The 12825-nt window shown below is 37.5% G+C and overlaps 1 protein-coding gene across 11 annotated transcripts in view; it reads left to right on the top strand.

Moving 5' to 3' along the window:
• The window catches only part of DENND1A (DENN domain containing 1A), a 439483-nt gene that overhangs the window by 9725 nt on the left and 416933 nt on the right, over positions 1 to 12825 (top strand). The window lies entirely within an intron of this gene.

A 12825-nucleotide genomic window follows, 5' to 3' on the forward strand; every position in this document is an offset into this window, starting at 1 on the left:
GTTGCTGAAAGAAAAAGGATGGATTTGAGAGAGATTTTAGGTAGAACTGCATGACTTGATGACAAATTACGCGTAAGAGGCAAGAGGAGAATCAAAGATGACTTGGCAAGGTTAGCAAAGTTATTTTATAAATGAATGTTTGGAAGCTGAGGACTGGTTATATAATGTGTGTGCTTCTCCAAGGAAAAGTGAAAAAGTATGGCTGGGAGAAGGCATTTTAGTATGCAGTGAAGAAGGAAGAAATCTTTAAGGGCTCCATGTGAGTGTGTGTGCTTTGTTAGATGATTAAGATCTAAAGTGGGCTGGGCCAACTTGCTGAGGGGAAATCTGTTCATGTTAGATTTAGAGAGCGAAAAATAATAAACTCTTGAACTCACTTTAGCCACAGGAAAAAGGTTTCGGGGATGTTGTACTGATCTTGCCTGAGCTGTATGAGTCAAAAGGAGGAAGGAAACCAATCTAGAGAAAGATTTTTGACTCCAAGCAAAAATTATTGTATTCCAACGTATGAGAGCAGCTCGGGGGATGTTGGCTTTGGAGATGCTCAGGCTGGAGTCCCCAGAACTACACAGAATCCTCGCCTGATTTCTAATAAGTTCCTGAGCCTCAGTTTTTTGTTTTTTTTTTAAATTTATTTATGAAATGAAGCTAATTCACCTATAAGGTTATTGTGAGGATAAAAAGTGATCTTATATGTAGCCTTCAGCAGATAAGTGACTGTTTAGTAGATGGTAGCTATTATTGATATTGCTTGGAGAGGATGATACACACACACACACACACACACACACACACACACACACTGTGTGAACAACCAGGAGCTAAAAAAAAGCCAAAAGAATGCATGTGTTCCTTTTCATAGTTTTAAGACATAGAGAAAGTTTTTGCTTGCTCTCTGTATGTCAGGATGATGTGTTGTATATTTTACTGAATTTATTTGAAGGATTGCTATTCTGATATATGCAAAGCACTATTCCTCTTGCTGGTTGGGGAAGAGAAACTTAATGTCTCTATTAAGAGATAAAAATAAGCCTGCAAATAATTAGAATGTTAATATTTAAGAACATTTATGCCTCCTGACAAGTAATATTTGGAAATGGTATTCTATTTTATAAAATATTTATATAATTTATCTTTATCGTTAGCTGGCATTACTGTTCACTTCTAGTTTTTTATTCCCCCCCCAAAACAATATTGTTGTTGACAGTATTACAGATGACTCCCATTTTTAACTTCTCATTTTGTTTTCCTGAGTGCTTAAAATTACTATTTTTTAACTTTTATATTTTCAAAAATGTTAAATATCTATGAAAGTAGAGAGGCTAGTATGAGTCCCCAAATGTCCATCACTCAGTTTCAGCACTTATTAATTTATGGCTTACTTAGTTTCATTTATAAATAACTGACTATAAACTTCTGCCCCCACCCTCCAATCCTAGATTGCTTTGAAGCAAATTCCAGATGTCATATCTCATCTTAAATATTTCCATGTGTTTCTAAAAGATAGACATTCTTTTTAAAAACCATGATGATGATTTCACACCTAAAAAATTTCCTTTATATCATCAGATAGCCAGTGTTCAAAGTTTACTAGTTATATCAGTTTTTTTTTTTTTTAAACAATTGATTTGTTTGAATCAAGTAAGGTCAGCTTGTAATTGGTTGGTATATCTCTTAAACGCCCCCCCCCTTAAATAAATATATTTTATTGATTTTTTACAGAGAGGAAGGGAGAAAAATAAAGAGCTAGAAACATCGAGGAGAGAGAGACATTGACCAGCTGCCTCCTGCACACCCCCTGCTGGGGATGTGCCCGCAACCAAGGTACATGCCCTTGACTGGAATTGAACCTGGCACCTTTCAGTCCGCAGACCTACGCTCTATCCACTGAACCAAACCGGTTTCGGCTGATTTTGTTTTTCAATTGTCACAGATTTTTAAACACTTTAAACATAGATTTTTTTTTAAGCCTACAATTCAGTGGTTTTTTAATACCTCCATAGAATTGCACAACCATCACTACAGTCAATTTTAGAACACTTTCATTACCTCAAAAAGAAATCCCATACCCATTAATAGTCACTCTCCCTTTTCCCCCCAAGTCTTCAGTCCTGGGCAACCCTAATCTACTTTCAATCTCCACAGATTTACCTTCCTGGACATTTCATATGAATGGCATTATATACTGTGTGACTTTTGTAAACCATAGATTTAAACAATTCTTGCTGTATTTCAATCTACTATGGTTATCCCTATTGATGTTTAATTTGTCCTATCTTTGTCCAGAGGGAGCATCTTCAAGTTAACTTCTAGAGTCCTTTTGACAAGATCCAAGTAGTTTTTAATAACTTCCTTCTCTTTTGGTGTGACAAGATGTTCCAGACTCTTGTATGTTTCCTGCTCCAGACTTGTATTCTGCTGTTTCTCTAAGGAGTCTTGCTTCATTTTGGTGGTAAATGGTATTAGAGATTATAATTTTGGGACTTTTTTCTTCTTCTACTAGATCGGTTTTCTCCAAGGGTCAGAGCTAGGATGAGCATGTTTCTGTTTTTATGTATGTGTATTTTTAGAAGGTAAGCAACATCACATGTCCATGTTAATTATAGCATTTTTATTTAACCTCATCATTCATATAACTGAATCTCCTGTCATACCAAAATTCCTGATTTCACTGAATTGATTGCCTTATTCCACAGTACCCACACAACTCAACAGCAGTGCTAACAAAAACACCAACAATGTGATTACTGAAAACATGTTTTTGTTTTAATTTGCCCCCTTTTTTTTGTCCTTAGAGTATATACCACTAGGAATGTATAGTCAAGTTACTTGTTTCAAAATCAATAGAGCCCAGCTGGAGTGGCTCAGTTAGTTGGGGGCCGTCCTGTGTGCTGAAGTGTTGCCAGTTGATTCCTAGTCAGGGCACATATCTGGGTTGCAGGTTCAATTCCCGTTCAAGGCATGTTTGGAAGGTAGCCAGTTTTCTTTCTCTCTGTCATCAATATCTGTCTGTCTGTCTCTCCCTCTTCCTCTCCCCCTCTTCATCTACCCCTCTCTGTGGGCCCCTCTCCCCCTTTCCATATCTAACCATGCTCTTGGGTGAGAAATAAAGAAAATCACTAGAAATAGTTTCTCTGTGGTGTGTCACTAACTCAATATATAAGGTTTTTGTTTCAACTTTTGAGATTGCTTTAAAAATATCATTTAAATAAAATATTTATATGGTTTCAAAGCCAAATCTACAAAAGGTATATTCAGAAAAGTCTCATTTCTATCCCTTTCTTACCACTCAGTTTCTTCCTTCCTCCATAGGCAGCTAGATTAAAACAAAAAATCCCCCCAGTTGTCATGTCTTTAAAAAAAAAAAGTAAAATTATATCTATATCTACATATATTCACACCTCCTCTCACTAGCACCTCAGATAAATGGTAGCATTCTCTGCACTTTTCTTTTCTCATTTTATACTCTGTAAAGAGATCACTTCTAGCAGTATATAGAATTCATTCTCATTTCTCTGTAGGGTCAGCATGGTGTTCCTTCGGATGGATGAACAATGGGTTATTTAACCAGTTTTATACTGATGGTCACTTAGGTTGCTTCCAGTGTTACTGTTACAAATGGTGCTACAATGAGTAGTCTTGTGTATTTTTACCATTGCAATAGATTGCTAGAAGTGGGATTGCTGGGTCAAAGAGAAAATTTATATGTAATTTTGTAAAATTGTTAAAATAGGCCAGCTAGGGTGCTAGAATAACATTTTCTTTTTGGTGCATTGTAATTGTCCCATTTGAAGGGGAATGTTCTTTTTAAAAAAATATATATATTTTATTGATTTTTTTACAGAGAGAAAGAGAGAGGGATAGAGAGTTAGAAACATCGATGAGAGAGAATCATTGATCAGCTGCCTCTTGCAAGCCCCCTATGGGGATGTGCCCGCAACCAAGGTACATGCCCTTGACTGGAATCGAACCTGGGACCTTTCAGTCCGCAGGCCGACGCTCTATCCACTGAGCCAAACCAGTTTTGGCTGAAGGGGAATGTTCTTAATATGAGGGTTATATAAACTTTTTCTTATAATCCATCCAGAATTTAAAATTAGGCTAAATTTATTTTGTTTCATATCTGGATGTGTATATCTCTAGCTATATATCTATATCTAATCTATATCTATATCCATATATATTTATATATATATTTTAATTTTGCCTTTATTTGAAAAAATTGCCTAATATAGAGAACAGCCGAGGGCATCACACAAGTAATTGCATGCTCATGTTGGCATACAGAAGCCTCTACTTTGTACCTTTTGTGGGTGGTAGGGCACCTTTGGGAGTCTTAGTCTTGGTGCTTGCTTCCAACCAGCAGAGCATGGGACCCCATGTCTCTCAAGCTTGAGTCTAATGCCTTTCAGGACCTTGAGCTCCACAAAGGCCTTAGTGTTCTTAATTTTATTGGTCTACATCTTCATTAGACATTTCTTATGTTTCCTGACAAAGCTCAAAAGCCTTAGGAACTTAGGTTCACATCCTTAAGAAATATCATTATGTTTAGGTCTTATTAATAATGCCTTTCTGTACCATTTCTGAACTGGTTATGCATGGTGTGATTCTTGGACTGGCCATGTCTGTATTTCTGTCTTCGGCCCAGGAAAGTGCCTACTGGAATAGAAAGAGCCATATCTGGGTTTAGATTTTTTAAAAAAAGTCTTCTCTCCCTTCCCCTCCCCCTGAGTTTCAAAATCCTTCTCCCCTCACATTATTTGTTTATCATATCTTTATTTTTTTCAAACTTGAACTCATATTAGCAGCCTTACGGAGACTCTTTTTCCCCCTTTTTCCAGATGATTCTTTCCTACCTTCCTGTTCTGATCTTTATAAAGTCATCTGTATTATTGTAATCCTGGAATGTCCCTTCACCACTCTCCAATTTCATCATTTCCTGGCCTCTGTGTTATTTTGTTGTAATTTGTTTGCTGGAGTGTATATTTGGGTTCTTATAGGAGGCAACCAATCAGTGGACTTGCAGAAAGGTTGTGTTTGAGTTCTAGTATGTCAGAAAAATGTCTACCTTCTCACACTTGATTGATAGTTTATAGCAGTGATTTTCAAACGTTTTTATCTCATGGCACACAAACTACTAAATTCTGCAGCAAAACAGAAAATACAGATTTTTTTTTTCAATCTGACAAAAATATAGGTATAATTTTGATTCATCAACACTGGACAGCTATTGTATATTGGCTTTTGTCATTTTTTTTTTTTTAATTTGACAATCTAAGGAAAAGGAGGTCAGTGCTCTTTACTAAATAGGCAGGTATTGAATGTTTTAAAAATTATTGCAGCCTCACCAGTTGAAAGTTGCTGGTTTACTAGTATATGGTAATAGAGTTCTGGATTGCAAACATTTCTTACAGAACTCAAAGACATTTTCTCACGGAGTTTTAGCTGGTTTCCTCTGACACTGCTCCAGAAGAGGCAGGGGTATTCTGCCTTCTCCTTGCCAGTTAGGGTACATGTCCAGGTTCTCTGCTCAGCCTTGATTGACACCCAGCCTTGATTGACACCCAGCCTTGTTGAATTCTCTGGTGGGGAATTCTCCTTACTGCAGGGCCAGAGTGGGAGTTCGGGCCTCCATGGACACCTCCCCAGCTGGGTGGGGTTTGGATTTTTTAAAAATAGTATTCTCTGCCTTTCCTTCCCCCTGAGTTTCTAAATCCTTTCTCCCTCCTTGGATTATTTGTTTTATCATATCTCTGTCCACCCCCCACACCCCCCAACCATACTAACAGTTTTATCGAGGTTCTTTTTCCCTTGCTCCCACCATGGTCTTGATTACTGCTATGTGAGAGCGGAAGTGCAGGCTTCACAATCTCCCCTGAACCACATGGTGAGGGTCCTCATTACTGCCATGGGATGATGAAAGCCCAGCTCTCTACTTTCTATAGCACTGACCTGGCAGGGCATGTGGATGGCATGCTTTATTACAGCGGGTGAGGGTTGAAATCTAGGTTCTCTCCTTGCTTGTCTTGGCTGACTTGAGTGAAGGCAGCACATATTGCTTACAGTGTTCAGTGGTTCTTTTCTAAAAGTTTTCTGACTTGTTAGCTTGCCCCTTTGGCTAGAGAGAGCTGATTATTTTTTTTATTTTTTATTTATTTATTGCACATCATGTGATATTTGTGTTGCCAGCTTTAGTCATGAGTGGATATTGAATTTTATCAAACCCTTTTTCTACATCTGTTGGGATGATCATATGGTTTTTTCCTCCTGTTAATGTAGTGGATCACATTTATTTTCAAATGTTAAATTAAGTTGGCATTCCTGGGATAAACCCATTTGGTCATGATTTATTATCTTTTTTTATACATAATGCTGGATTCAATTTACTAATATTTTGTTATTATATGTTTGCATCTATATCTATAAGAGATGTGGCTATAAATTTCTGTTAATGTTTCTGTCAGATTTTGGTATTAAGGTTATGCTGGCCTCATAAACAAGAAAGGACTATATTAAAAATATTATAAAAGTTGTGTGGCTTTAGTATAAATGATTATCTGTTCTCTATAATATGAGGGAATAGGTAATCCTACTCTTCTCCCTTCTCCACTCACATTCACTCTCTCCCCTTTTTATTGTATACACAGGTTTATGTTACTTTTTTTGGATGAATAATTCACTATCAAGTTATGGTCATCAGGATGTTTTATCTGTTAGTATTTAGTATTTATTATATTCTAAGAACAAGTATATTCTTCTACATAGCCACAACACTTTTATCACCATTAAGAAATTTCACATTCATACAATATGATCTAACAATCCATATTTAAATTTTCCAAATTGTTCCAATAATGTCCTTTGCAGCTTTTTGTTTGTAAGCCTGGGTCCAATTAGGGGATCATATGTCCAATATAGTTGTTATGTCTCTAGTTTCCTTTCATCTAGAACCGTTCTGCCTTTTTTTTGAGTCTCTGACATTTACATTTTAAAGAATCCAGACCAGTTTTGTAGAATGTCTCACGTTTGGGACTTTTCTCATTGTTTCCTCATACTTAAGTTCATGTTTAAACATTTTGGCAAGAAAACTAAATAGATAAGTTGTCTAATGCCATGAATTTTTTTTGAGAAGTTTTTTGGTCTATGGCCATACCACCCTGAACGCGCCTGATCTCATCAGCTAAGCAGGGTCAGGCCTTGTTAGCACTTGGATGAGAGAAGTTTTTTGTTTATTTTTAATTCTTACCTGAGAATGTTTATTGACTTGGGGGGGGGGGAGGAGAAGGGGGAGAGAGAGAGAGAGAGAGAGAGAGACAGAGAGAGACAGAGAGACAGAGAGAGAGACAGACATCAGTGCAAGAGAGAAACATTGATCAGTTGCTTTCATTATGTGATTCAAACTTGCAGCCTAAGTATATTCCCTTACTGGAAATCGAAGCCACAACCCTTTGGTGTATGGAACGATGCTCTAACCAACTGAGCTATTCTGCCAGATCTAATGCATGCATTTTTATTCTTCATGGAAGTCATCAGTTTTCATTGTTTTTCTGTCATTCTTTCTTAAAAAGGCTCTTACTGTCTTCTTATCCTCTTTTTTTCTCTCCCTGTTCCTTTCTGTTCCTGTTTTGTAGAAGTTATGTTGTTTCTGTTCTATTTAAGGATGCCAGTTTCCTGAAACATATTTCTTAATCATTTCAGAGATATGTTCTTCTTGCAAGAGATGATGTTCCCTCTTCCCCATTCACAATATTTTTATTTTTATTTATTTATTTTAAAAAATATATTTTATTGATTTTTTACAGAGAGGAAGGGAGAGGGATAGAGAGCTAGAAACACTGAAGAGAGAGAAACATCGACCAACTGCCTCCTGCACACCCCCCTACCAGGGATGTGCCCGCAGCAAGTGTACATGCCCTTGACCGGAATCAAATCTGGGACCTTTCAGTCTGCAGACCGACGCTCTATCCACTGAGCCAAACTGGTTTCGGCCACAATATTTTTAACAGGTCTTTTATTTTCTCATATACCCTTTAGCAAGGTGAGCTCTATCTAGATTTGCCAATTGCCACAAGAGAATGGGTTACACTGTTTGTGCCCCATGGGTGATGGTCAGCTCCCCCTTTTCAGATCTGTTGCTGAAGAACTGATTAATGTTCATTGTTCACAGTTGAACTTCCAGTGACTAAGCAGGTGTTTGTACTACTGAGGTAGAATTTTATTCACTCAGTGCCTGATAATCTTATTTTGAACTAATGACATACAAAAGAAGCTAAATTCACAGAACATGCTCCATTAGATATCTTGCTCTATTCTCACTGACCTTTATGTTGTACTTGTTTTTTGTGTAATTATTATAACCAATGTAACTAATTTTTAAAAGGTAATCAAGAGATTACATAACTCCCTCTCCATATTAAACTATGTGTATGTATGTGTGCATGTGTGTGCGTGTGTGTGTGTGTGAGAGAGAGAGAGAGGGGGGGAGAGAGAGAGAGAGAGAGAGAGAGAGAGAGAGAGAGAGAGAGAGAGAGAGAGAGAGGGAGAGATCCATGAGACTAATAAGGGTTGAAGAGCAGAATGACTAAAGATGGGTAGACACATTTTCTGCTATAATAGAAGAGAAGTAGTGAGGGCTGATATTTAGATAGATACTTTAGTTTTGTATCACATTGCCTTTAAGAGTCCAGGTATCAATGAGGGTTGTCAAAAAGTAAAATCAGAAGAAAGTCTTTACAACTAGATGGATGATGACTCAAAGGGCTGTAATCTGGGTGACTGATAGAGCTAGCATAAAAAATAAGGAATTGAAGAGTTATTTGGGGGAAATAAATTACTGGTTTGCTTTGGGTTTTATTGAGTGTGAGATTACTATCTGGGAAGCTCTCCAGGGACAGTTGGACTTGAGGTCATTAGAGAGATGGGAGCTAAGTATATAGTTAGGCAATCAATTACAGAGTGGTGAGTAGTGAAAAGTAATGGGACTTCATGACACTTTAGTAGGCAGATAGAGAGTAGGTGAGAGGAAAAGATCAGTAAATATTGGGGACATTTCACATCTTAAATCCAAACACCTCCTTCTCCATCTCTGGATCCAGACCACCATCCTCTGTTATCCTAGTGGCTGTAATTCCTCCTTACTGGTTCTTTCTACCTCTCTTGCTTCTCTCCAGTCCATTCTCTAAACAGTTCCCAGAGTGAGCCTTCCAAATGGGAAATCTCTTAATGTCAGTTCATTGCTAAAATCACTCATTTGCTCCCCATATATCCAGATTAAAATCTACACACCTAACATGGTTTACAAAACCCTTTGAGATCTTGACTCTATTAATATAAAAATAGTAATGACTAACATTTATTGAACTCTTTTGAATATTAATACTTATTCCAAGTATTTACATTTGTTACCTCATTGAATCTAATACTTAATCTTTCAATTTACCCTCATTAACAACCTGATGGAGAAGGTACTGCTCTGATCCCCATTTTGCAGATGAGAAAGACACAGAGATTTCTAGTTGTCCAACTTCTTAGAGCTAACACTTGGGGAGCCAAATGAAGTGACTATAGCTAGAGATGTTGTTTGCCCGGAGCACACAGCTTATGGGGAGGTAGAACCTGGTATTAGAGCTCATATCTATGTGACTCTAAGTGTGCTCTCTTCTCCATTTTTGTTGGATTCCCTACACATCAGTAGTACCCCTGACCTCCTACCTCTATGCACATATACACATACCCTTGGTTAACTTTTATTCATTCTTCAGGTTTTATCTCAAATAGAGCTCTGAAAAAAAGAGCATCCTCTTTACCCTTCCTGCTGCACTTGGAGGAGCTTTTCCTGGTTGTTATTGATTGTCTTTCCTATAGTCTGTGAATTTCATGAAATCCGGTACCTTGAGAGACTTACTATAAATCTTGAGTGACTTGCTTGCTGTATGTGACACATAGTAGGTGCTCAGTTAATATATATTGAATAATTAATTGTTTAGCTCAATATAGAAGTTTACTTTTGACTGGATTTCATCCTTAAAAGTAGTCTTTTCATATTTTTAATTCCCAACTATTTATGTTTTGATGATTCCAAATAATTGGTATCTTCAAATTATGCTTTGGCAAATCCCTTTGGGATTATAAATATTAATAGTTGTGTTATTTTTCTTAAGATAATGTTATGCTTTATTTCTGGAGTAACTACTGATAACCATCAGAGAAAGACAGTCCACAAAGTGCTGGTTTAACTGGAGGATGCAGCCTGGGGATGCCTCAGATGCCATGAGTAGAATAAAAAGTCACTTATTCTTACACTGATTGTTGAAAGTTGTTTCTACTTTGCCTTTAAACTGGTTTTTGTTTTTGGTGCTAGAAGATAGGCAGTCATAGCCTGGAATTAAGGAGGGAGAAAATAGAGTATTCTGATGCCCCCTTAATAGATTTTTTTTTTATTCTTTTTTTTTAAGGCAAATTGGTCTGACCTTTCCCACTGTGGTCTAACTTCCTCATAGGAAAAGTTTCACAATGCACAGCAAAGAATTCATAGCAGGACTATGAGTTGTATATTACTAATTCAGTAGTGGTCATACATGTTCAGGTGATAGAGTCATGGTATTTTTGTGTGGAATATTATGAAATATTTATATATGAAATTTTAAAATACGTTCTAAGAGAAACTTATTTACTGGTAACATTTTGCTTTAAAAATGGGCTTGTGCCCTGACCAGTTTGGCTCAGTGGATAGAACATCGGCATTTGGACTGAAAGGTCCCAGCTTCAATTCTGGTCAAGGGCATGTACCTTGGTTGTGGGCACATCCCCAATGGGGGGTGTGCAGGAGGCAGCTGGTCGATATTTCTCTCTCATCGATGTTTCTAACTCTCTATTTCTCCCCCTTCCTCTCTGTAAAAAAAAAAAAAAAAAAAAAAAAAATCAATAAAATATATATTTTAAAAAAAGTGAATTAAATATATTTGTATGGAAAGGACATATACTACCCCATTCCCCCCCCCCCCCACCTCATTTTGCTAGTGACTGACAAGAGCCTTATTGCAGACTGTCCATAGATGGTTGGACCCATGGCCTTATCCCCAGATGATGGATACAGCCTGCAAACCCACAGCATTTTGCTTTACCAATTCTGTGGCACCTACTCATGTTTGACTGTTTACCTTTACAAATGTTTTGTCTCCTTGATTAGGTTGTAAGCTCCTTAAGAGTGATTATATACTAATATATGTAGATTACTCATAAATATGTGTTGAATGAGTTAAATTTAGATGCCTCCAAGATAGTTGAAGCCTAGAAATATTTATAGAGCATACATTTGAGTATATCACAGCTCTGAATGTTGTTTATATCTTGAAGAAAATAAGTTTTAATATGAGTAATGAGTCCATTACTCATCATCTCTCTTGTCAGGGAACTTCATTCAGTTAACAAACTTATTGAGTGCTTGTTAAAAGCCAGGTCTTTTGTTAGGGTGCTGAGAATAACAGACATGAAGTGAAATAAGGTTCCTAGTCTAGTCGGTAATATGTACATTAAGTAGAAAGCATCTAATACCACCCGGGAAGCCTTATAATATAGAGCTTTGAAACAAGGCTTTTGACAATGTAGAAAGAGCAACTGTTTTTTTTGTAAGAGAGTCTGAGAGGCCTCTGGAGAGGAAGACACGTTTGTTCATTCAGGAGATATCTAAGTGCCTATTATTATACTTGCCAAGCACTATTCTAGATGCAGCTTGAATGAATATGACTTTGTTTGGAGATAAGCACATTTTAGGCATGGTAATTGTGATCAAGAACATACCCTTTGAAATAACAGCAGAACTGGGTTTGAGTTCATGCACTCACTAGCTAGGTATTTGTCCTTGGGCAAGCTATGTAATTTTTACATGACTATTTTTTATAAAATCCACAATACCTCCAACCTCACAGTATTGTTATGTGGACAAAATGAGGTGTGGTATATTAAATGCTTATTTAGCATAGTGCCCTGGCCTTCTGAAATAGCTGAATAAATGCTAAATAAATACACAAGGAATGGAGGGGGGTGATGATTGAGATCTAATGGAAAGAAGCTCAATGTGATCAATATAGAGTGTGTGTGTGTGTGTGTGTGTGTGTGTGTGTACACCTTTGCTTTGTTTGGTAGGGGGTGATGTCAGGGGAGACTGTGAGGTCTAGCTGAGGTTGAATTGCTGAACAACCTTGCATATCATGTTAATAAGTATCTTTTTATTCTTGAATGTATGTGGGGGCCTTGGAGATTTATATTTTCCAAACTGTGTGGTGGTATGATGAGCTGTAGCGTAAGAGTTAGGAACATGGATTCTAGAGCTAAACTGCTTGGGTTCTATTCCCACCTTCCTCATTCCTAAATGCCTGACCTCAGGTAAGTACTAATCCGTACCTCAGTTTCTTTATTAGTAAACTGGGTAGTAAACCTACCTATTTTATATGTTTGTTTTGTTTGCATATATGCTCTTTGAGCCACTTTTGTTTTTAAGGCTATGGAACCCTTTTTCAGAGGAAATGTTATTGAAATTTAGACATCCTATATTATAAAACCCTAATACGCAAATTGACCAAACCATGGAATGACTGGTTGCTATGATACGCCATGACCACCAGGGGGCAGATGCTCAATACAGGAGCTGCTTCATAGTGGTCAGTGTGCTGCTACAGGGGAGTGCAGCTCAGCCAGAAGCTGGGCTCACAGCTGGCGAGAGCAGCGGCAGTGGTGGGAGCAGCGAGCAGCGAGCTGAGTAGTAAGGAGCAGTGAGCAAGGCGAGTGGTAAGGAGCGACAGATCCCAGACTGTGAGAGGGTGCAGG

This window comes from Pipistrellus hanaki, assembly GCF_964339955.1.
Source record: "Pipistrellus hanaki genome assembly, chromosome: 11".
Lineage (NCBI taxonomy): Eukaryota > Metazoa > Chordata > Mammalia > Chiroptera > Vespertilionidae > Pipistrellus > Pipistrellus hanaki.